This window comes from Periplaneta americana, chromosome 11 (assembly GCF_040183065.1).
Source record: "Periplaneta americana isolate PAMFEO1 chromosome 11, P.americana_PAMFEO1_priV1, whole genome shotgun sequence".
Taxonomy (NCBI): domain Eukaryota; kingdom Metazoa; phylum Arthropoda; class Insecta; order Blattodea; family Blattidae; genus Periplaneta; species Periplaneta americana.
The window spans coordinates 179,511,161-179,534,254 of record NC_091127.1 but is presented as its reverse complement, the minus strand read 5'-3'; the positions used below and the strand labels follow the sequence as shown (position 1 = coordinate 179,534,254).

Here is a 23,094-nt window from a genome sequence, read left to right as displayed (position 1 = left end):
CTTGAAAAATTTTGATAGGACTGATATTTAATGAGATAAATGAGTTTTAAACTTAAAATAACTGCCATCTAAGGCCGTGTAATGAATTAAAAAACAAATGACTTCGTCTATAAGGGGCCTTGGACAGCAACAATCGAAAGCTATGAAAGATAGCCTACAGAGAATGTTTCTGTGTTTGTATGAAGTAATATCGGAAGCTAAATTAACCGATTTGTATAATTAATTATTATTTCACCACTGGAAAGTGTAGTTTCTCTAGATGGACATAATGCTATAATGTTATTACAGTAACTTCTGACATAATATAATATAATATAATATGTAATATTATATAATATAATTTAAGTTATTTGAAGGGTTCAGAACCATAGTGGGCCAAGCGCCATTTACTGAATACATAGAAAACAAGGGTTAAAATTAAGTTATTACCATAATTCAATGGAAACCTATAACAAGTAAAATAAAATATACACATTAAATCTAAATGATGTCAATCTTCATTAAACTATGGTTGCATGTAATAAAAATTAGAAACATGTTAAAGAAATTGTCATTGCACCAAATGAGTGTCTCTGGGCCAAAATGATCGCATTTTAATTATTTGGATGCAATTTAAATTAAGTAACATATTAAACGATTTATCCTTCTATCAAACACGAATGTTCCCTGGATCAAATGTCCTATTTTAGTTATGTAATTACTTTATATTTATTTCTAACGGGTGCAGCGGAGCGCACGGGTACGGCTAGTGCTTAATAAGTTTGCTTTTGAATGCTACTAAATTCCGACAGTCTCTGATGTCTCTGGGTAGGGTATTCCACAAGCGCAAGAGCGAGATTGTGTATGATGATTTTTTTTAGTAGGTTATTTTACGACGCTTTATCAACAGCTTAGGTTATTTAGCGTCTGAATGAGATGAAGGTGATAATGCCGGTGAAATGAGTCCGGGGTCCAGCACCGAAAGTTACCCAGCATTTGCTCATATTGGGTTGAGGGAAAACCCCGGAAAAAAACCTCAACCAAGTAACTTGCCCCGACCGGGAATCGAAGCCGGGCCACCTGGTTTCGCAGCCAGACGCGCTGACCGTTACTCCACAGGTGTGGACTGTATGATGATGAATACGATGATGTCTTATGTGTTGGTATGGCTAGTATGCGGTTATTTTGCGTGCCGTGTGAAGAGATTATGATATGATGACAGGTAGGTAGGGAGGCAAGGTAGGTAGGTGTAGAAGTGTGAAGGACTTGGAAAAGGAGAACAAGAGAATGAAAGTTCTACGTTCATTAAGCCGTAGCCAGTTTAGAGTTGTTCTTCCTGAAAACAAAACCCTGCCTTTCGGAAGCAGTTACACACTGTTGCAGCAGTAACATTTAGCCATGCATGGGCCACATAGTGAATAGCATCAAGGACTGACACTGATTTCACTAGCATTTACACCAGTGCCATGCATAAAAACAGCGTATTGACGAGTCTTTTCCTGTATTTGGATTTTAAAGAATGTATTGCACCCAGATCTAAAGACTGAAGCTCACTGGTGCAATATCCTGAAAAGAACACCAATTTTATATTCTTGAGCTGCAAATAGGGAAAATTTCAAAACAGGGATTCCACCAGTTATCCCCACTCCAAGCCCAGGGTTAATAACAGACGTAGTGGATTTCCGTCCATATGGAGTAATATGGAAATACAATGAAACCACCATTAAAACGAAGAAAAGGAGATGATGAATTGAAATACAGGCAGCTGTGCTACAGCATACTAGATCGTAAACACATGAAAATTACCGACAGATTATCTGAATCCTCTGGATTTAAAACCCCGTAAAGACCATTTTGTTCAGAATCGAGTGATACCCACATATTGCTTGCTAAAAATGAATTCTAATGATTTATATACCGGATATGAATTCAAAAAGCCACTAAATTTAAAGCAAAAAGTTTATTAAAAGTCCCTGTTAAGTTGACCACATGAGAATGTTTTAATTAAAAATAAGCATTCTGGCAACATTGCAAGATATTTCTTCAGATATAAGTAATCTTTAACATCTCTTTGTTTCATTTGACAACAGTGTAACAGGAAATTATGGTATTTTAGAAAGCAGGAAATTTAGGAAACAAAGCTTGTGTTTGCAGTACCTATGGCTTCAGCTGGTGCTTGCTATTAGGGAAGTGTAGTAGCAGGTGTACAGACATCTGAACACAGCTCTGAAATATAATTATATTATATTGAATGAATTCAAAGCTATAGGAGCTATGTATATACATATTTTCAGTTTTTATAGTTCTTACGAGTATTAATGGGGCTGGTCATTTATTAGTTCTTAATTTTTATCAAACACCAATAGTTGACCAGTTTAAAATAAAGTGATATCCAGTAGTTGTCCATCACTTGCAAATATGCTCCTGACTTTTTATGTAAATGATATAGATTGTATGTAACCTGTGTTTTAAATGTTTGCAACTATTTCTTATGACTAGGTCAAAAAATGGAAAAAATTTCTTCAAATATATAAAGTAATCCTTAAATATTGTAGTTAAGGATGCTTAAACAACTCTATCCCACGAAAATTGCAAGAAAATATGGAATACTACATTCTACCCTGACTAATAAGCTGAAGGATGAAATACTTCCTCCTAAATTGATGGTCACCATAGTTGCCAAATTGTGTGCAGAAAATAAAGTTCTTCTGTTTGCCTTGCTCATAAATGCTATACACATTCTACAATTCTTTAATTTGTGAAAGTGATATAGGAGATTTTGAAGCTGTAGAATTCATCTGATTATGGAAAGTTTAGTTCACACATCTCCTAGATTCTCAGAAATTTTCTGCTTATAGAGAGAACGTCTCGAATGAGGCACTAAAGAAATTATTTCAGTTCTATAACAGTCACTTTGATAAAGTATGTTTGAAAAATGAATCAAGTGTAATATATCCAGCGGAAATCTTTGATTTCTCGAACAAACCGATCCATGAAATATTATCTGCCATACATGAAAACCAGCTGAACCAAGTAATTCCTGAAGTCCTTAAATTGGCAACGTTATTAATTGTGACAATACCGATACAAGCTTTGTCAGCATCAATAGAAAAAACATTTTCTGCGCTGAAGAGAATAAAATCTTACTGTAGGCCTAGATCAACTCAGACACAAGAACGTTTATTTGGCTTGGCACTGATGCCCATTGAAAAGTCATTTCTACAGAAACTTGGCAAGCAGCGCAACTGTAATTTCAATGATTAAGACATCAACGCATTTTCGTCCCAATGAATAGGTCTAGAATTTCACATATAAATAGATACTGTAAGGAATTTTATTATAGGGATGACAAAATCAATATATTTTGTGTAATGTTAGGATCAGTTGTAGCCCAGACCCTTAAACCAGTAAACGCCACTGATATAGGCCTACATTCTTCTGATATAAACGATTTTTTTTTGTCTGACACGTGACACTTTATTATTCAGCTGTGCAGACCAATTCACTGACAGAGTCATTCATTACTCGCTATAGATATAATAGTACAGACAATTCGTACCAAAAAAAAAAATTGAAATCATCAAGTTGAAAACGCACGTTCGATTAAGATGCACACAGATGTCTACATGGTGCGGTGCTGTGTTGAACATCATCTTCACTACGTATATACATTACATACATAAGTGTTCTGTCCATGGACAGGTTTTTCACTGCAAACCCAGCATTCTCCAATCTTTTCTATTTTCTGCCTTCCTCTTAGTCTCCGCTATGATCTTAATGTCATCTGATATCTTCTTCTGCCCGGAACTCTTTTCCCGTTCACCATTCCTTCCAGTATATCCTTCAGTAGGCAGTTTCTTCTCAGCCAGTGACCCAACCAATCCCTTTTTCTCTTTCTGATCAGTTTCAGCATCATTCTTTATTCACCCACTCTTTCTTATTCTGTCTGTCCATTTGACATGCTCCATTATTCTCTATAATCTATATCTACATGTATATACATAATTGAATGGGTTATTTATGAAAGGGCCTAAGTCGATAATTTTGTGAAAACGAGTTTGCAATGTAATAATTGTTCTTTGGGTGTAGATACATCGATTTGGATATGAAGAGGACTAAGTTTCACACTCTAATGCTTAGTAGAATTTATGATACAATTTTTATTTCAGCCTTAATTTTAAAATTTCGGCCTGTAAGCGGTTTTTATTTAATTGCTAACAATTTAGTATTCAAGACGTAGGCCCTTTCATAAATAATCCATTCAATTAATAAAATATCAATCCAGTACTTAATTAGACCTACACTACTTGATTTTCAAAATTGTGGTTGAACACTCCAGATACTCATATTTGTCATAATCTTCAATAAAGCTAATCATACTTGCCGCCATTTTTAGCTTAAAAGGTCTGCCATCACCAATGACCAAACAAAAAAATGTTCAGTTTATTCACGGCATTACCACCTAAAACAATCAGTTGCTCGCTACCACGTCGTAGTTACATATTTCGTTACATGCTACTGTTGAAAGAAATATGCACAAGATATCCACCGGCGATAGGCAGCTTTCAATTGCTGCATGCGCTCTCATTTTTAGTGGAAAAAGTCATGCACAATTGAATGCGTTTCGTTCACTCGCTTGAATGTTTAAAGTTGAAAGAAAAGTTGAACCGTGTAGATGCAACCGTGCAACTTAAAACGAGAGTCCACACCTGTGGAGTAACGGTTAGCGCGTCTCGTCGCGAAACCAGGTGGCCCGAGATCGATTCCCGGTCGGGGCAAGTTACCTGGTTGAGTGGTCTGTGGATAAGCTTCGGGGCTTCTACCGCGTTGTCTTGGTGTTGTGGTCATCTTCAGAGCAGGTGGATAAGGAAATAGTCTGATGGGGGGAGTACTTTCGGTGATAGGTCGTAGGTACGCGAACACTTATCTGGTTGAGGTTTTTTTCGGGGTTTTTCCTCAATCCAATATGAGCTAATGCTTGGTAACTACCGGTGCTGGACTCCGGACTCATTTCACTGGCATTATCACTTCATCTCACTCAGGCGCTAAATAACCTAAGATGTTGATACAGCGTCGTAAAATAACCTACTTCAAAACAACACACAAACAAGAGATTGAACCCTTCCAGGGCAACATAATTATTCTTAGCGCAATGGTTGGCAGCACTTGAACATCGGCAATAATGACAACTGACATTTGACAATTTTATCTTTATTGTGGGTGCCGTTTCAATGAAAGTCGTGGGTGTTGTGACGTGTGCTTAGGATGTAAATTTGGCTGATTTGAAGAGTCTTCGATTTGTCAGATATTCGATATTTAACCTCCATTGATTACAATTTCAATAAAAAATATTAGTACACATTTTATGGGAATGTTTATTGTGAAAGCAACGAATAAACTAGTTAAAAATACATGACAACTATACCAGTTGCCATACAACGATAAGATAAACTCGTACAGTATTTATAGAATTCTTGTCAATAGACGAAAGAAGCGTAAGTTTGTCTTTTTTGTTTGTTTCTAATTTTGTTGCCCTACATTTCGCATGCAAATTTTTTATACCGTATTAAACATGACTTGACATTTTGTTGACACATTAATGGGCGTGTCTGTAATGGAGGTTATAATAATTATAGGCCTAAGTATCGCAGATGTTTTTGGCCCCTGAAATTTTAAATGTAAAAAAAATATATGTTACTTTTTTAATTAAAAAAAAAATGAAATGCCAAGCCAAGAGCGACTCAGTAACCAACTTTGATGAAACTTCGATATCACCCCACACTACATGCGGGAGAGAAAACGTACTTATATCATTGAACCCTTTTCACATTCATCGGTCTCACGTCACTTAACTATTCCCTTAACTAACCCACTAACCTTGTCACATATTTCGGCCTCATGTCACTTAACATCATGTAATCCATCTACCCCATAACGAAACGCAAATCAGACGTCAGCCAGCCCCGTGTGTGTTGTGTGTCGAGATCAAAGAATGGCCCCAACTTGTATGTCGTCTCCCAACCAGCTGGAGATCCCAACCGATACCCATCTGCCAATCGCTTTGACACCAAATCTAATAAAACGTTACAAAGTGTGTGCTTATGATTAGAAATTTTAGTGAAACTGGTATCTTCCCTCACCACAATTCCTCGGCCTCATATCACTTAAATAATCCCCTCAACTAACCCATTAACCTTGTCACTACCTTGGCTTAATGTGAATTAACTATTCTCTAATTTAACCCATCTAATAAAGAAACTTAATCAGATGTCAGTTCCTTGTGTGGTGTGGGGCTATATGGAAGATTGGTCGAAATTTTTGCCACTACACTATCATTAAGTACGTCCTTAATTTATTGTAATTTGTTATTATGATCTCAGTTCTCTTTTCTAACATTGTGACTTGATGATGGGTCAAACTTTCTCACTGAACTTTTCCCTGTCTTCTTCCACTTGAACCCCAATTGTCTTTAAATGATCATTAAACTGTATACAATGAGAACCACCTCTCTTGTTCATCTCGTTTAATAACATACACAGGTCGACTTCTTCTAACTTCTAAGCAGCGGAGCATACTTTTCTTTAGTGTCATTGCTCCTCCCTTTCATAACCATGTTCCCTTTTCTTGACTCAACCTTACATATGATCAACATAAAGGCACGCTTGCAACTTTCTCTTTCCTCACATGTATCACTTAGATTTGCGAGACTTATAATAAGATAATTTTGTCGTTTGCTTTTGATGTTCCAGCATTAATATACAGTACAACTGTTAGATACAAGATTCAAGTCCATAGGTAATAGCCCTAGATAACATAACTGGTATGCCACATTATTTGATTGAAGTGCATGAGGTACATTATTATTTCTTTACAATCGCGTTACCACGTTAAGATATAAATATATTTTTATACTACCATATAATATATTATTGTAATGTAACAATTGCCAACCTGACTTTAGAACTGAAATACACACTTTTGCTGCACTGAAATAAAACCTTTTAAGATGAGTGACTATTTTTCTGCTCCAGGATACTTTGCCACACTGCTTTTTAAATTGAACATAAATGGAATTTTACACAGTTTTAATGCAGTCATATCACAGAACTTGGAGAAACTAGGTTCTTCTGGTTATTTTGGAAGTAAAAATCGTCGAATATATAATAATAATAATCCATGGCGCTACAGCCCGTGAAGGGCCTAGACCGACCAGCCGGGTGCTGACCTCACGCCCACATGCCGAAGCAGAGGTGGACGATCATCCAACCAGAATGGAGGTATCGTGTGGTTAGCACGATGATCCCCCCAGGCGTTATAGCTGGCATTCACAACCGGATTTCGCTACCTATCGTAGCTTCCCAAGTGCATCACGATGCTGGGTGGGCACCGGTCCCGTACACTGGCCGAAATTTCATGAGAAAATTTCTTCCCCCATGAGGACTCGAACCAGCGCGCATTCCGTAACGCGAGTCCTAGGCAGGATGCCTTAGACCATGATGCCGCGGCGCGGAACCGTCAAATATATAAGGATTTTTTTTTTGTGGAGATGGAGTTGAAAATGTAAGGATTTTATAGTGATACAGCCTATTTGGAGAAAGAAAAATTGTTGAAAAATGTAGTAAATTACGTTTGAAATGAGAAGTACGTCGAAATGGAGGTAAAATGTTGTGGTTTCTAGTGAAAGGAGGAAATGTAGGGACATAAAACACACAACATGATGTAATGTGAAGAACACATTTAACTTGTATTCATGGAATAAGCACTCAAAAATAGTGAAAGAGGACAAATAGGCCTAATAATAAAAAAAACACAGTTTTCGTTATGTGACTTCCTTTGTACATCTACCATTACAATAGCTTCTCACTGACCAGTACTGGCAACATCACTAACAAAAAGTTACCAGCCTTTGCACAGCACTTGGAAATCCTGCATTCTTCATCTTCATGTAGATTACCAGGATAGAGGGCTTTCTTGACATCTTATAGACTAAGCTAACATAACCTAAATAATAATAATAATAATAATAATAATAATAATAATAATAATAATAATAATAACAATAACAATAATAATAATAATGTAGATGTACCTTGAAGACTTCGACTATATAGTCTGCTGACATGTTTTGGTTAATTTTTACAATAACATTACCAAAGGAATGCGGACAGCAGAAAAGGGCACATTCTTAGACAATTTTGATTATATGCAAGGCATACCAAAAGCTTAAATTGTACATGATGAAAGAGTAATGGAACAGAGAAAAATTCTCTCCGACGCCGGGATTTGAACCCGCGTTTTCAACTCTACGTGCTGATGCTTTATCCACTAAGCCACACCGGATACCCACCCCGGCGTCAGACAGAATCGTCTCAGTTTAAGTTCCAACTCTTGGGTTCCCTCTAGTGGCCGCCCTCTGCACTACGTCATAGATGTCTATGAACGTAGGACTGAAGTCCACATATGTGCTGAGGTGCACTCGTTATGAGTGACTAGTTGGCTGGGATCCGACAGAATAAGCGCCGTCTTAAATCACGAAGTGATTTACGCATATCATGTGTATTATTTTAATGTACCGAAGTACATATGATATTTCCATGCAGATATTCTGCGTCATCATACTGTGAAAGAGTAATGGATTGGGGTGGGTATCCAGTGTGGCTTAGTGAATAAAGCATCAGCACGTAGAGCTGAAAACCCGGTTTCAAATCCCGGCACCAGAGAGAATTTTTCTCCGTTCCATTGCACAATACAGTAATTGCTAATCCACAGCTTCAGGTATGTTTAGAATGGTTTCTTCTGAAGATTTTAAAATTTCATGTAAAATTTGTTTACTTTTAGGAGAACAATGAAAAAGTTTATAAATGTCTTTGACAGTGTGTGAAGCCTGCTTAAGCATTGGGAAGTTGTTTCTAAAATTAGTGATACAGTAGCTAAGAAATTTCTCATTGTTTTATTTCTGAAATCCGAGCTCGAACTCCACTTACACTACTGCTAGAATTCGCTGCAAACAAACATGAAACTAATTTGTTGTAAGACTAAAGGTTCATATTTTGTAGTGTGGATATAGGTCATTCGTTATCTCATGAAACCATATGCTTGTGTGCGCCGTAGCTTATAGTAAGAACCTTGGAGGTAAGCGAGCTAGCTACCTGTAAGTGGAAGTGTAGCGAGGGAGGGAAGCTTCCCAGTCCACTTCTTTCCCCTTAGACACGGGATGGTTTCACGATATACCGAATGGCCTATATCTGTTCTATAGTTTAAAAGTACACAATCTTAACTAATGAAGATAAAGCTAGTCTATCTCTATTCTTTTGGCCTTCATTGTGTTGAACCCTGTTTGAAACCCTGTTATCTGGCATTTTTCGTTGAGACAGCTTTGCCATGCTTTTTTGATTGTGAATGTTTTTCCAATTTTCCCTAACTTACAGTAGCTTTTATAAAGTTTTTAAAGGACACTGACATGAATACCTCTCCTGCTTTTGAAGAGGTTAGGGGTTATTTTCTTAAATGCATTTTGCACAGTTTAAAAAATACACTCCCCCAAGTATGATCGAAATACAACCAAACATATTTAGTTTCTCATCGTTTTTGGTATTTGATTTTGTGTCCAACCGTTTTATTCATTGACTCCCCTCCAACAGCACTAGATAAAGGTAACACAGATGAAATTACCAGTTCACAGATTTCACTAGCCAATTGAGAATTTTCTTCATTAAATGTAACAGAGCACTTTCGATTGTCTCCTCAATACATTTTTTTTAAGAAAAGTAAGCAATGTCTGTTGTTTTGCCATCGTACACTGAAATATTTATAGTTACTGTGTATGCTGTATCTGTTTTAATAAACATAATTATTAAACCTATATTTACTAAAACGAGCACTGAAAACTACGCAATAAACACAGAGTACACTGGCCTTCTTAACTGTAACATCAAGACTGAATATTCAGACGGTTTAATTGTTTAAACCAATCAGTCCGGTGGTCAGTCTGATATTTATATATGCCATTGTGCTTTGTGACTTTAATTACGATGACATAGGCACAATATAATTTCACGTTATCAACATTCTTGGAAAACCTGTCAATGAACATCACCACGGTATCATCTACAGCAAATGGCACAAGAGAAACACGTCTCTTTCGAAACAAAGTTGTCAAGGTACAAAATGTTCATTCCATGTGTCTGTCCATGCCTGCCCTACATTAGAAAATCATCAGCCTTCAAGGAAACAACTACTTAAAAATATCTACATAACAGAATTTATTTTAGTTACTGAAAAGTCATATTAGTATTGTGTAAATGACCTTTTTTTAGTTTGAAAAAAGTCTGAAATCTCCGTGGGGGCGGGGGGAGAGGGGACATCCTGAAATCTGGGGGAAATTCTTCCCTGACTTCATCACTGTGGTGCAGTCAATGCCCAGAAGACTTGATGCGATTATAAAATAAAAAGATTAACCTACTAAGTACTGAATGTGTAAAATCAGCCACGAAAATGAGATACTAGGGCAATCAATAAGTAATGGCAACAATACTGTAAATCAGCACTCCTAGCGGTGAGCATCGGCATCTTTTAATATGCAATAAAGGAGCGATTATTGCATAAATGTGGAGTATTGAAAGTTTTGAAGTAACCATATTTTGTGACTACAGGGACTGTTTCTGATTTGTATTAAGCAATACCGCCCAAAAAATGTTCAGTAGGTTTGAACAAAGATGCTTCATAAAAATACAAGTTGTGAGAGGAAAAACATGCAACCAGTGCTTCATGGCATTACAAGAAGCTTGTGAGAGAAAAGTCCAACCATAACGAACTATTGCGAGAAGGGTGGAGACAAGGCTTTCGCTTTCAATCAAGATTTGACATCCAAAGAGCTTGAGATCGATCAGTGAGATAGAGATCCAGAAATATGCTGCAGATACAGTCTGCTGTCTTCCAAGGATTTGGCAATATATTATTTATTTGAAATGTGTAATACCAAAAAAATAATCTAAATAATAGTGTGAAACAGTAACTATGTTTAATCTTGTAGTGTAGGCTTTCACGGCCGGAGTCTAGATCTAGTAACTATGTTGTCATTACTTTTCGAGTGGCCTGGCATAAGAGAAGTGAAACTCAAGTGTTCAAATACTTATTGCACTTATATTTCTTAGGTCGTGGCTAACAAGAAAGACAGGCTATTCCGCGACGTCACATTCTTAGTCATAACATAGCCAACATTCAACGAGTTTATATTATAAATGCATGTTTAACATGAGTTTAATATAACATTTCCTTTGTTTTTTTTTAGAACTTTGAACATGTATTTATATTAGGCGATTGTCAAGATGGCCATGACTAGACCATGACAATCTTTCTCGTAGCCATGTTCTTAGATAATGTGAGATTTTTTTTGTTTTTTGTTTTTTTTTTTTGCGTAACAATATGTTTTTGTTTAATTTTCAATAAAATCTCGTGCAGAATGTCATATTTGTATTATGCATTTGTTCTCGTTAAATACATTGTAAGTGAATTACAATTGCAGAAAGTATAGATCTGTTTCTCAATATCGCCCACATGCCAGCACATGTTCTGCAGTTTCTTCACTCTCATTTCTTCGAATATCTTGTAACACAGGTGTTCGATGTTTGTTAATTTAAATGTGGTATTATTGCTGCCAACCCACTTCTTCATATCTGTCCAAATTCAATAGAATGTAGGTTTGAGTGATGAAGCCTTAGGAGAGTGTATCCATTTCCTTAAGGTTTCTGTCGATTATGTAGTTAATATATTTTACTTTATGCTCCTTTATCAGTTTCAATTCATTTCATCTATTTACACCAGCATTGAAACTTTAAGATGTGAAACAAGTGAAGGGTTATATCTATATTTTCCTTCTTCCTTCCTTTGCTTTTCCCTGAGATGAGGTAAAGTTTCGTTTCTTATTATTATTATTTTTTTAAACAATTTATTGATCGATCAGCGCATTTAGCGCTATACAGATCATTCCTAAAAAAATATAAATACAATATATGACACTGAATTGAGGGCAGCCTAGATTAGGCTCCTCAATGAACAAAAATAATTGTTAATAAATAATTGTTTACATAGGTTGGTGTGATGATAAATTTTGATTATAATATGAGGTCCATTCGAAGTCGGCTCTTGATTCTGGTGGGAAATGTGGACTTCTTTCCGAGAGAGTAATGGATGGCGCCTGGAACATTTTCTAGGTTGTTATAGAACTTCTTAGCTTGTGAATGAATAAACTGTTTGATTGTGTCAATACCAGTTTCTCTGTGTAGTTGGCTGTTACAGACAAACCAAGGAGAATTGAGTGAAATTCGTAGGACTTTATTTTGAAATGACTGGATGTGTTTAATTTCACTTATTGCAGCTCCTCCCCAGACAGGACAGGCATAAAGCAGTAGAGGTCGTAATAGAGATGTGTAAAGTAGCATGCAATTTTGTAGCTTTAGAGATGATTTCTTGTTGAGGAGCGGATATAATTTAGTGAGTCTTGAGTAGGCCAATTTAAGTTTGTTGTTGATGTGATGTTTCCATGATAGACGGCGATCTAAGTGCACTCCAAGATATTTTATAGCTTCATCCTTTGGTTTCCACGGTATCACGTTGGTTGAAAGATTTATGCATGGAGGATTAGTAGGACTACACAAAGTAAATATCATTGCTTTGCATTTATTGTAGTTCAGTGCGATGCGCCAATTTTCAATCCAAGGGCATATGATGTTTAAGGCTTCCTGAAGGTGATTTGAGACTATGTTAATGTTGCGATGGATTGCATAAATAGCTGTATCGTCTGCATACATAGCAATTTGTGCAGTTGGTGTTGCAGGAATGTCCGAGGTATATACATTGAATAATATCGGACCTAAGATAGAGCCTTGTGGAACGCCAGCACTGATGGGTCTAACAGAGGAGTGAGTACAATCCACTCTGACTGAGAATGTGCGATTTGACAAGAAACTAGTCATTATGTTGCATAGGTAGTCTGGAACGCCGGACTTGTGTAATTTGTACCGAAGACCTTTATGCCAAACTCGATCAAATGCTTGAGTGAAGTCAAGAAATGCAACTGCAGTCTGTTCTTTGTTTTCAAAGCCCTGTGCAATTTGTTCAGTGATACGAAGCACTTGATGGTTGGTAGAATGATTTCGACGAAAGCCAAACTGATATGGAGGTAGGATGGTTGCTTGAAGTAGAAACATATCCAAGCGTTTCAGCAAAACCTTTTCAAAGACTTTGGATATAGTTGATAAAAGACTTATGGGACGGTAACTTGTTGGATTTGAAGCAGGTTTTCCAGGTTTATGAATTACAATTATTACTGCATGTTTCCAAGTATCAGGGAAATATTCCAGACGAAGTAGAGCATTGAATAATGAAGCTAAGTTTGCTAGAGCTTTACGAGTAAGATACTTCAATACAAAGTTTGGGATGAGATTGTATCCAGGAGATTTCTTTGTTGGAAGTTTCTGAATTATTGAGTGGATCTCATTTGGCGAGGTGAAGTTTACAGGCAATGGTGCTGAAGGATAATTATTCGGAAAATGTTCTATTTCTTCGTTGAATTCTTTATTCTTTATTGGGTTTGGCTTTGTCTCTTTCCAAAGGGAGGAATCTTCTGGAGATAAAGTGGCTAGATGGCGTTGATAAGATATGAATCGGTGTTCGTCCAACAATTTTTTTACCTCTCTGGTTAGTTGATTTAGGCGGTGATGCTGCCATGGTTCTCTATGTTTTTGCCACAATCAACGGGTTTGATGTTTTTCCTTTATAAGCCTTTTATTTTTGAGGGAAGGGTTTCGTGATAAGATTTTCTATGTACCCGTCTTGTCGGAACCGTTGCTGCTCGAATAGATGAAGTAATAGCATCAATGAAAGTACGAACTGCTGCATCAGCATCGGTGATTGTTTTCAAGTTATTGGTTGGCTGCAAAACATCGTCTAGGTTTAGTTGAAAGTTGTTCCAGTTTATAGTACCCTCAATAAGTCGATTGGGAGGAGGGCGAAGCATAGCGTTGTCGCCAAATGAAATCAGAACAGGACAATGATCGGAGTCTAATTCATGTAATACACGCATGTTTGAGGTGTTCTGAATATATTTGTGCAAAGCTATGTCCAGTATATCTGGTAATATGTTAGGTCGATAGAATATGGGTTCCAAAGGCGCATCGATATTAATAGAGTTTTCCTCTGAGATAGTTAGTAATCGTCTTCTGTTAGGTTATTTACACGACATCCCCATATTTGATGTTTACTATTTAAGTCTCCTAAAAGTATTGTTGGTGTAGTATTAGAAAAAAGATTAACATCTTGAGAATTCAAACGTACTTTTGGTGGTTTATATGCTGAAATTATAGTAAACTGTGGAAGGTTATGTGAAGTTATCTTAATAGCACAGGCTTCTAAACAGTTCAGTTCTGGCAGAAGTATTGAGTGATGCTGTATATTTTTCCTAATTATAATTGCCACACCACCAGAGCCTTCGGGAGCAACACGATCAGTTCTATAAATATTGTAACCAGGAACTGTAAACTTCTCTGGGTGAATAAGATGAGTCTCAGTAACACACGCTACAGCTACATTGTGTCGAGAGAGAAATTCTAAGAAAGCTCCTCGCTTAGCTTTGATTCCATTTGCGTTCCAGTTTAAAATAACCAGTTCAGAGAACGTTTTATTGACATTACTGTTCATTATTGAGAAGGCCTGTGACAAGTTGGAGGAGGAAAGTTTTAATCACAGGTAGGTGTGGTTTCAGGGAAGTTATCACTAATTGAATTAAGTTTCCAATAACATCTGTAGCAGGAGAGGTATCTTGAATTGAAGTATTGGTAACATTTGTTTTAATAGGTACTGAGTGTGGCCAAGAAGGTGTAGATGGCGAGGCAGAAGGAGAATTTGCTGTAAGATTAGGAAAATTTTGCAAATTTAAGGTTGGCGGTGATGTTGAGAGGTTTTGCTGTGGAGGATTTGAATCAGACTTTTTTTTTAAGCCAAGATAATAACTACAACCCTTAAAATTTGCTGAGTGTGCTCCTCCAGAGTTTATACATGTTGGTTCGGCTTCTTTAGGTTTAGTGCATTCAGAAAAGTGATGATTTTGAGGACACTTCACACAGCGTGGTGTGAGATGGCAAAAGTTTTTAGTGTGACCATAACGCTGACATCTTGTGCACTGAGGAATGTTTCGAGGTTTTCGGCGATACTCTACTCTAATGAGAGCATATTGAATTTGTTTTATATCAAAAATCTTCTTACCCTGTTCATTGTTGTCTAATTCCACTGCTCAGAGCGGCATAGGTTGTCTGTCTCTATAGAAAAGCCTGGTAACTTTAATAACAGGCAGGTTGAGGGATTTAAGCTCCAAGATAACATCATTATCTGTTAGAGAATGAGGAACATTGCGTAAAACGACTTCCAGTCTCTTGGTATCTGGATTACGAAAAGTATGATAAGTGAGCTGTGATTCTTCTAAGAATTTTGTAACCAAACGAAAGTCAGCAGCAGTAGTAGTATTAATTTTTAAGACTTTGTTCTGTTGTTGTGTTGAATACTCATTGGAAATAATGGAATCTATGTCGCATATTATCTGCTGGTAATTATTTACTTCGTGAAGAAATATTGGTGGTACTCTGATTTTGGGAGTAGGCCTAGTAGAGGTTGATTCTTGTGTTGATGCTGGAGTCACATTATCAATTTCATCATCCATCTCCTCGAGAGGGGAGAACTTGTTGTGGACGGTAGTTAGATCGACTACATATTTAGAATTTATTTTAGAAGCTGAAATTGTTTGTTTTTTATTTGGTGTGAAAAAACTTTCATCAGAATTAGAAGAATTATTTTCAGTTATTTCTTGATATTGTCGTTTTGTGACTAATTTTGAAGGCTGTATCAAGGAACGTGATGTAGAAGAGTTAACTGGAGGGCCTTGATTTGGGAAGGATAATTGGCCTTCGTCTTGTTGATGTGATTGCATATTGAAGGCTATGCAACAATGCCTTCTTTTATTTTATGATAAAAAACAAAACACTATCTGTTTCAGATAACCAAATTGTTAGTATTTAACTTATTAAATATAATATTATTTGAGTAAAACAAATGTTCCTAATATTTCCACACTTTCTTCAGCTGTCAATAATACAAATAAAGTTTAAGAAGAAGAACTTTGTTGGATGTAGTTATAAGCACTTAAATAGTAATATCACCATTGAACACAAACTTACTAGTTTCATGACCCACTCTAAACTCCAATTTTTTATTATGATTTCATTATTTTGTAATGTGTGTTGAAGATTTGTCTCGTGTATTAATTTATAACAGGGAGCATTGTGTAACACTAAGAAATAATTTGAATTGAATTTTAGTGTCCATTTTCTTGTGATAATCGGTGGTCTTCAAATTAGATCTATATAATTGTGTGAGAAATAAGTTGTTCCTTTCCCAAAGTAGACATGATTAGCCTTTCAACACTGGAGCTAATAATCCTACTCTGCTGCCATCAATCTTTGGAGAGGTATGGTTGGTCCAGTAAAAATTACGGGCATTTATTCTGCTTGATTGGGATATTGGTTGGCCATGTTCTGGATAGGAAGCCAGGTCTCTACTGTTAAATGAGAATGCGTGTTCTCAAGAGTTAATTTTTTTTTACTTATTTAACGACGCTGTATCAACTACTAGACTATTTAGCATCAATGGAATTGGTGATAACGAGGTGGTATTTGGTAAGATGAGGCCTAAGATTCGCCATAGACTACCAGATATTCGCGTTACAGTTGGGAAAACTTCAGAAAAACCCCAATCTGGTAATCAGTCCAAGCAGGAATTAAACCCATGCTCGAGAATATCTCTGGATTAGCAGGCAAACACCTACTTCCTGAACTATGCTGTGAGGAGTTATCTGGATTAAAACATGGGTATACAGGGAGGAAGTGAAATAGCTTTGCATGTTTTCAGAGTGAATAGCTCATGTTGTAACAAAGAACTGTAGTATATTGGTGGAAAGTTCATAGTTTTTTCTTTCAAAAAGAAAAAAAATGTTTTTTCTTAAATGTTTAACACCCTCTTATTTGGTAACTATTGCGAACAGGATCGTGATTTTTGTTCATATCGATAGAAAATCTAAGAAAGAATCATTTATCCCTCCGGCATATTACAATAGCATGAACGATTTGCGTGTAAATTTAATTAAAAGAACCACTAATTTCAAGTCACTGCATGATGTGAACAGATTGCAACATCGAGCCAGAGAGCGGCTCACCGAGTGAGACAGACCGAGTTTGTTGACCTCTTACATCTGTATCACGAGAACAAGCAGTGATGTTGCCGGATTGCTGAAACTTCAAACTTAAATTTCTGATTAACTGTGCATTTAATCACGAAACATAATATAGGTTTTCTATTCATTTAAGTGTACCCTGTTGTCCCTTTCAGTCAGGAAGATTATTTCACTTTCACGCTGTATACGACATAACAGCATTTGGTACTCACACTGTTCACAGAAGATGCTGTATTTGATGTCCACTTTCTCTTACAAATCAATAACACTCTCTCAAGAAATAAAATTTTCATTCACACATATCAGTTCTTCTATTGTATTGGACCATTTGCTCTTTGTATATTTTCTTTCAATTCATCTAGTGTATGGGGATTCGTTTTATACACTTTATGTTCGAATATTCTTCAGAGATAAAAAATCACAAGGTGTGAGGTTTGGGGAATAGTGGGCTAGAAATTTCTGCTTATAATTCCGCCTCCAAATCCAGTACACATCGGTCATGGATTCGTTTCCAATATTATCTGTGGTGTTGTGTTGAAAATACATCGAGATATGTTATGCATACATTAACTATTACTTACAGGTCGCAAAATGTGACAGATGTACCTCGCACTGTTGATTGTTTCTCCCAGGGTGCGATTTAAGATTTCTGATGGGGGGGGGGGAATATGTAATTTCTAAGTTATTGATTGTTGTCAGCTTGCTGGTGATGATAATACATCAATATTATTTTCTTTGCATGCTTTATACTGTACTTTATAAAGTATACTTCTCTTAAAACAATTATATTTTATGAGAGGGGATAGAAGTTATCCCTGGCAGGGATGTTAATATGAATTTATAAGAGGGGGATAATGTTCCAACAGGAGGGGGGAAATCTCCCCCATCTCCCCCGTTAATCACATCCTGGTTTCTTCATAGAAAAATGGACCAATAATTCTATAGCCATTGATGGCACACCACATTCTTATTTTTGTATCATACAGTGCAGCCCTCTTCACAAATCTGGTTTGTCTGATGACCAATATAATATGTCATTCTGTTATGTGTGGGCATGCATATGAAATCACACCTCATCAGAAAATAAAATCGATTTGGGATCAGTTTCTTCATTATTTACTTCTTCTAACATTCAATTACAAATGCCTACGACTGTAATCTTGAAGGTGTAATTTATGAATACTGGAATTCTGTACAATTTCAGTTTAAATAATTTTGTTGCCACAGATGCTATAGATTCCTGTCTTCTGCAGTGGCATACATAGAAGCTTGGAGGCTTCTGGAAAAATGTTAGCCCTCTACTACTTTTGAGTTCTATAGAGTGACATTTTTACATGTTTTATAATATCTTTGTAATTTCTATACCCACACATTAGAAATACCAGTACATAGACCTAATTCTAAATACAACTTATATACAAAATAAATATTCAGAACTTATTTCTAAATAATTTCATAAATGTACTGTTACGTATAACATTTTGCATACCTTAAAACTCGTTCCTTCTGACTTTCGTTTTGATAAAGTTATCTATTACTTCTTTGAAGTCCAGTTTCCTAGCCACGGACTGCTTGATGGATAGAACTGCTGATATTTTCAATACTTCCTGACCCATGGTGATTCTCAGATAGCTTTTGATTATTTTAAGTTTGAGACATGATCACTTTGCACTGGCAGTTGTAGCAGGAATGGGCAGAAACAACATCAAAGCTGTACAAACTTCCGAAAAACTGGATAAAAGGAAGTAATTTTTCACTGTAAGAAGGGAAGCTAGTTAAAATTTCTCACTGAAGAAATATCTTTGCTGTACGTATCTGCCAAGATAGGTTTGGAAGTAAATCCCGAAAAGACAAAGTATATGATTATGTCTCGTGACGAGAATATTGTACGAAATGGAAATATAAAAATTCGAAATTTATCTTTTGAAGAGCTGGAGAAGTTCAAATATCTGGGAGCAACAGTAACAAATATAAATGATACTCGGGAAGAAATTAAGCACAGAATAAATATGGGAAATGCCTGTAATTATTCGGTTGAGAAACTTTTATCATCCAGTCTGCTGTCGAAAAATCTGAAAGTTAGAATTTATAAAACAGTTATATTACCGGTTCTTCTGTATGGTTGTGAAACTTGGACTCTCACTTTGAGAGAGGAACTTAGGTTAAGGGTGTTTGAGAATAAGGTGCTTAGGAAAATATTTGGGGCTAAAAGGGATGAAGTTACAGGAGAATGGAGAAAGGTACACAACACAGAAGTGCATGCATTGTATTCTTCACCTGACATAATTAGGAACATTAAATCCAGACGTTTGAGATGGGCAGGGCATGTAGCACGTATGGGTGAATCCAGAAATGCATATGGAGTGTTAGTTGGGAGGCCGGAGAGAAAAAGACCTTTAGGGAGGCCGAGACGTAGTTGGGAAGATAATATAAAAATGGATTTGAGGTAGGTGGGATATGATGATAGAGAATGGATTAATCTTGCTCAGGATAGGGACCAATGGCGGGCTTATGTGAGGGCGGCAATGAACCTCCGGGTTCCTTAAAAGCCAGTAAGTAAGTAAGTAAGTACGTATCTGCCAACTTCTTAGCCTTATACAGAAGATTATGTCCTTTAAATTTTGTAGAGACTTAGATTCCAATATACTAAAGTTTGATATCGCTTCACTCAGACCATTGAAATGACATTGCATTTGACTTGTAATCACATTCAACATGTGAAAAAACACGTCTGCTCGAAACTTTCAGCATCTCTTAACCGTTCATCTTGAAAGAGTTCATCATAGTGATGTTGCATTTTCCTATATCGAGAATGAATTTCGGGCTGAATGGAATGCTATTTGCTATTAGGCTTGCGTCTCTTTCAATTCTTAAAGTTATTTGGATCATTTTTCAGTTCTTCATAGCACTTCTGTAAAAGTTCTACTGTTTTTGATAAATTGATAAATCCATATTGGATTGAAGTGCATTGGACACAATGTTGATTGCAGCATTTTGAATTGAAAAATCACCAAGCAAACAAAGTTATAATTTTCAGTGTGCTTGTTCAGAGCTTCAGCTTCATTTTTTTCATCAGACTTGAGCGCAACAGAATTTTCTTACAAAGAGCCTTATGAATGTGTCGAAATGTCGGTTTCAAAGCAAAATCTACATCATACTTCCTGGCCTGTCAATATTTTTTTTGTTCTCTTTTGTTGTTTTTTTTTTTTTGTACTATTGTAAACACTTCTTACGTTGCTGACTCCATCGTATCCCTGCTAATGACATTTCTTCAGAGAAAACCGTTGTCTTTATACTTCTTTTATGATTTCATTAGATTTAATATAGTTAGATTGGCCCTCCACTACATGAAACCCAAGAAAAGAGTCTTTGATATCAGTTCTCATCTGTTTGAATCACACAGTAACGATAGATTTCGCTTAGCTGATCTTTCTTAGATATACTGTATCTTGGGTGATAGGCCTATTCATTATAATAGAATAGAGGGATCTCTTTTATTTCGTCATTATTTTGCTCTCCTCCTTTAAAAGAAATAGTTTAATAAGTTCATTCTGTGGGTACACTGGAACTCATATTTAATCTGCCCTTTAGGTTTATTGATTACTTCCTGTAAAACTGGATCATATTTAGTTAGGGAATTCTGTAATGCTAATGAAATTTCCACTACCACTTTCCTCACTAAGCCTACCTATCTTTGGTCTGTTTTTTCGAAAGGGTACAGTGCATATTGCAAGAGCATAATATTAAGAAGTCTGTGTAATACATGGTGACAAAATAACTTACGTTTCTTTATAATTGTTTCAATTTTCTTATCCAGCGTACCATGTAAATACCACTGACCACTGCTCATATACAAGATAGGAATCCAAGTGTGCTTTTGACGAATACTGGTATTTATTGCTTCATTTATTGCCTCCAACCACAATAATCGTCTATCCAAATGCTTTGTGCTGTAATTTAAGTTCTCTCTCCAAAAAGCCAGCGTTCTTAAGGATGCATAATGTAACCAAATTCGTTCGATTTATAATTCTGATTTTGAAATTGTATAATAACGTTTCTATGAAAAACTTTCATTTGCCTTTATGAAAGGAGCGTTTAGACTTACAATATTCATTCTCTGTATCAAACCTAAAATCTTTTTACCTTACTTCTTCGAAATTTGTTTTGATTTTCAGACTTATCAGTATGCTGTATACACAGAAATGAATGCCATGTATTTAATATAAGTTAATACAGGTATTTAACGTTAAGAATGCTCTGGTAACAACTAAAAACATATAATGATGATGATGATGATAATAATAATAATAATAATAATAATAATAATAATAATAATAATAATAATAACAACAACAACAATAATGACAGGTCAGCCCCTGGATATTTGCCAGTCCAACCACTCTGTAGTTATGCCCCTGATTTTCTTTGCTAAATGTCTCAGAGACTTGTGAGTATTACGTTTCAAGACTGCTAGAATTTCACAGATTTTTTCCTCTGTAAGAACACTGCTCTTGTCTTCTTTTTCTGTAACTCGAACTTGTTTTATTGAGTCTATCACATAACTCTAATATTGTATATCTAAAGGACTCTGGCCTATTAGGATATTTACGTCTGAATTTTTGCCTAGTTGTATCATACAATTTCCTATTATGTACTGTCTCCTAAAAAAAAATGAGACGCTGGAATATTTTAAGTCCCAGATATAGGACACTATATAATATCATCAGAGACGGAGCTCAGATACACAAGATAACACATAATTGAGTTATTTAAATTCACTCTATTTGGTTTGTTGTTGGAACTCATTCTGAAACTCACTTGAAAACTGCAAGAAGAATGTGTTGTAAATTATACGGTATACAGGGTGTTTCAGAAATACTTTGATAAACCTTGGGGGCATGTTCCTCACACCAAAACAAGAAAGAAAGTTCATATAAACGTATTTCTGAAAATCCTTACTTATTAATTATTAATGAAAGAACATTATGAAACATCTCTTAGATATTGTCAGCTTGGCAGCAAGTATTGCAACTTTGATCAATTCAGAAACTCATAACAAATGTTCAAAATGTTCTCCTCTTGTTTCCACTTTCATTGTTATGAGTTTCTGAATTGATTAAAGTTGCAACACTTGCTACTAAGCTGACAATATCTAACAGATGTTTTATGTTTTTTCATTAATAACTAAAAAACTAAGGATTTTCGGACATATGTTTATATGAACTATTTTTCTTGTTTTGTTGTGAGGAACATGCCCCTAAGGTTTGTCAAAGTATTTCTGAAACACCCTGTATACACACAGATATATATATACACACACACACACACACACACACAATATGATGGGCTGCTAACCCAGAAGGGTTTAATTGGTGGAGTTCGCCTATGTAGCATTTCCTCTACATGAGATTTTATAGTTATTCTGCTGGTAATCGGTTGCCAGAGCCTTGTTTGTTTAAAACAGGGTGTAAGACAAGAAGGTGAAGATGGCATTAAGTTAGGACAGGCTATAGGTCTTCGCAATCACTACCTCTCAATTACTTATGGATTTTAGAGAACCCAGAGGTTCAGTGCCACCCTCACATAAACTGTGTAAACTAGAAAGCTGGAAGACAATTAAAGACCAAACATTCTAAATGTGCTAAGTTCCTGCCAATTTTTCAAATTTCATTTTATTCAATCTAATGAAGCAACAACCATATGAGAATATCATACTAAATTGTCTTTGTCGTAGCTCAACTATAAGTGACTCATTCATGCACCAAAGGACAGTGTTGTAGGTTTCTCAACATGCTTTGCCCAGTGTGTGTGTTTTTCATCAATATCTCAGAAAGTTA

General features: G+C 36.0%; 1 protein-coding gene across 2 annotated transcripts in view; it reads left to right on the top strand.

Annotated features, from left to right (window-relative positions):
• The first annotated feature begins 5,179 nt into the window (after window positions 1-5,179).
• LOC138709655 (fatty-acid amide hydrolase 2-B-like) overlaps window positions 5,180-23,094 on the top strand; it is a 69,337-nt gene continuing 51,422 nt past the window's right edge. Inside the window, exon 1 of one of the 2 annotated variants that reach the window (XM_069840589.1) lies at window positions 5,180-5,474. The gene's annotated coding sequence lies outside the window, so the exon portion shown is untranslated. The remainder of the gene's footprint in view (window positions 5,475-23,094) is intronic. The other variant, XM_069840588.1, reaches the window with a different exon arrangement.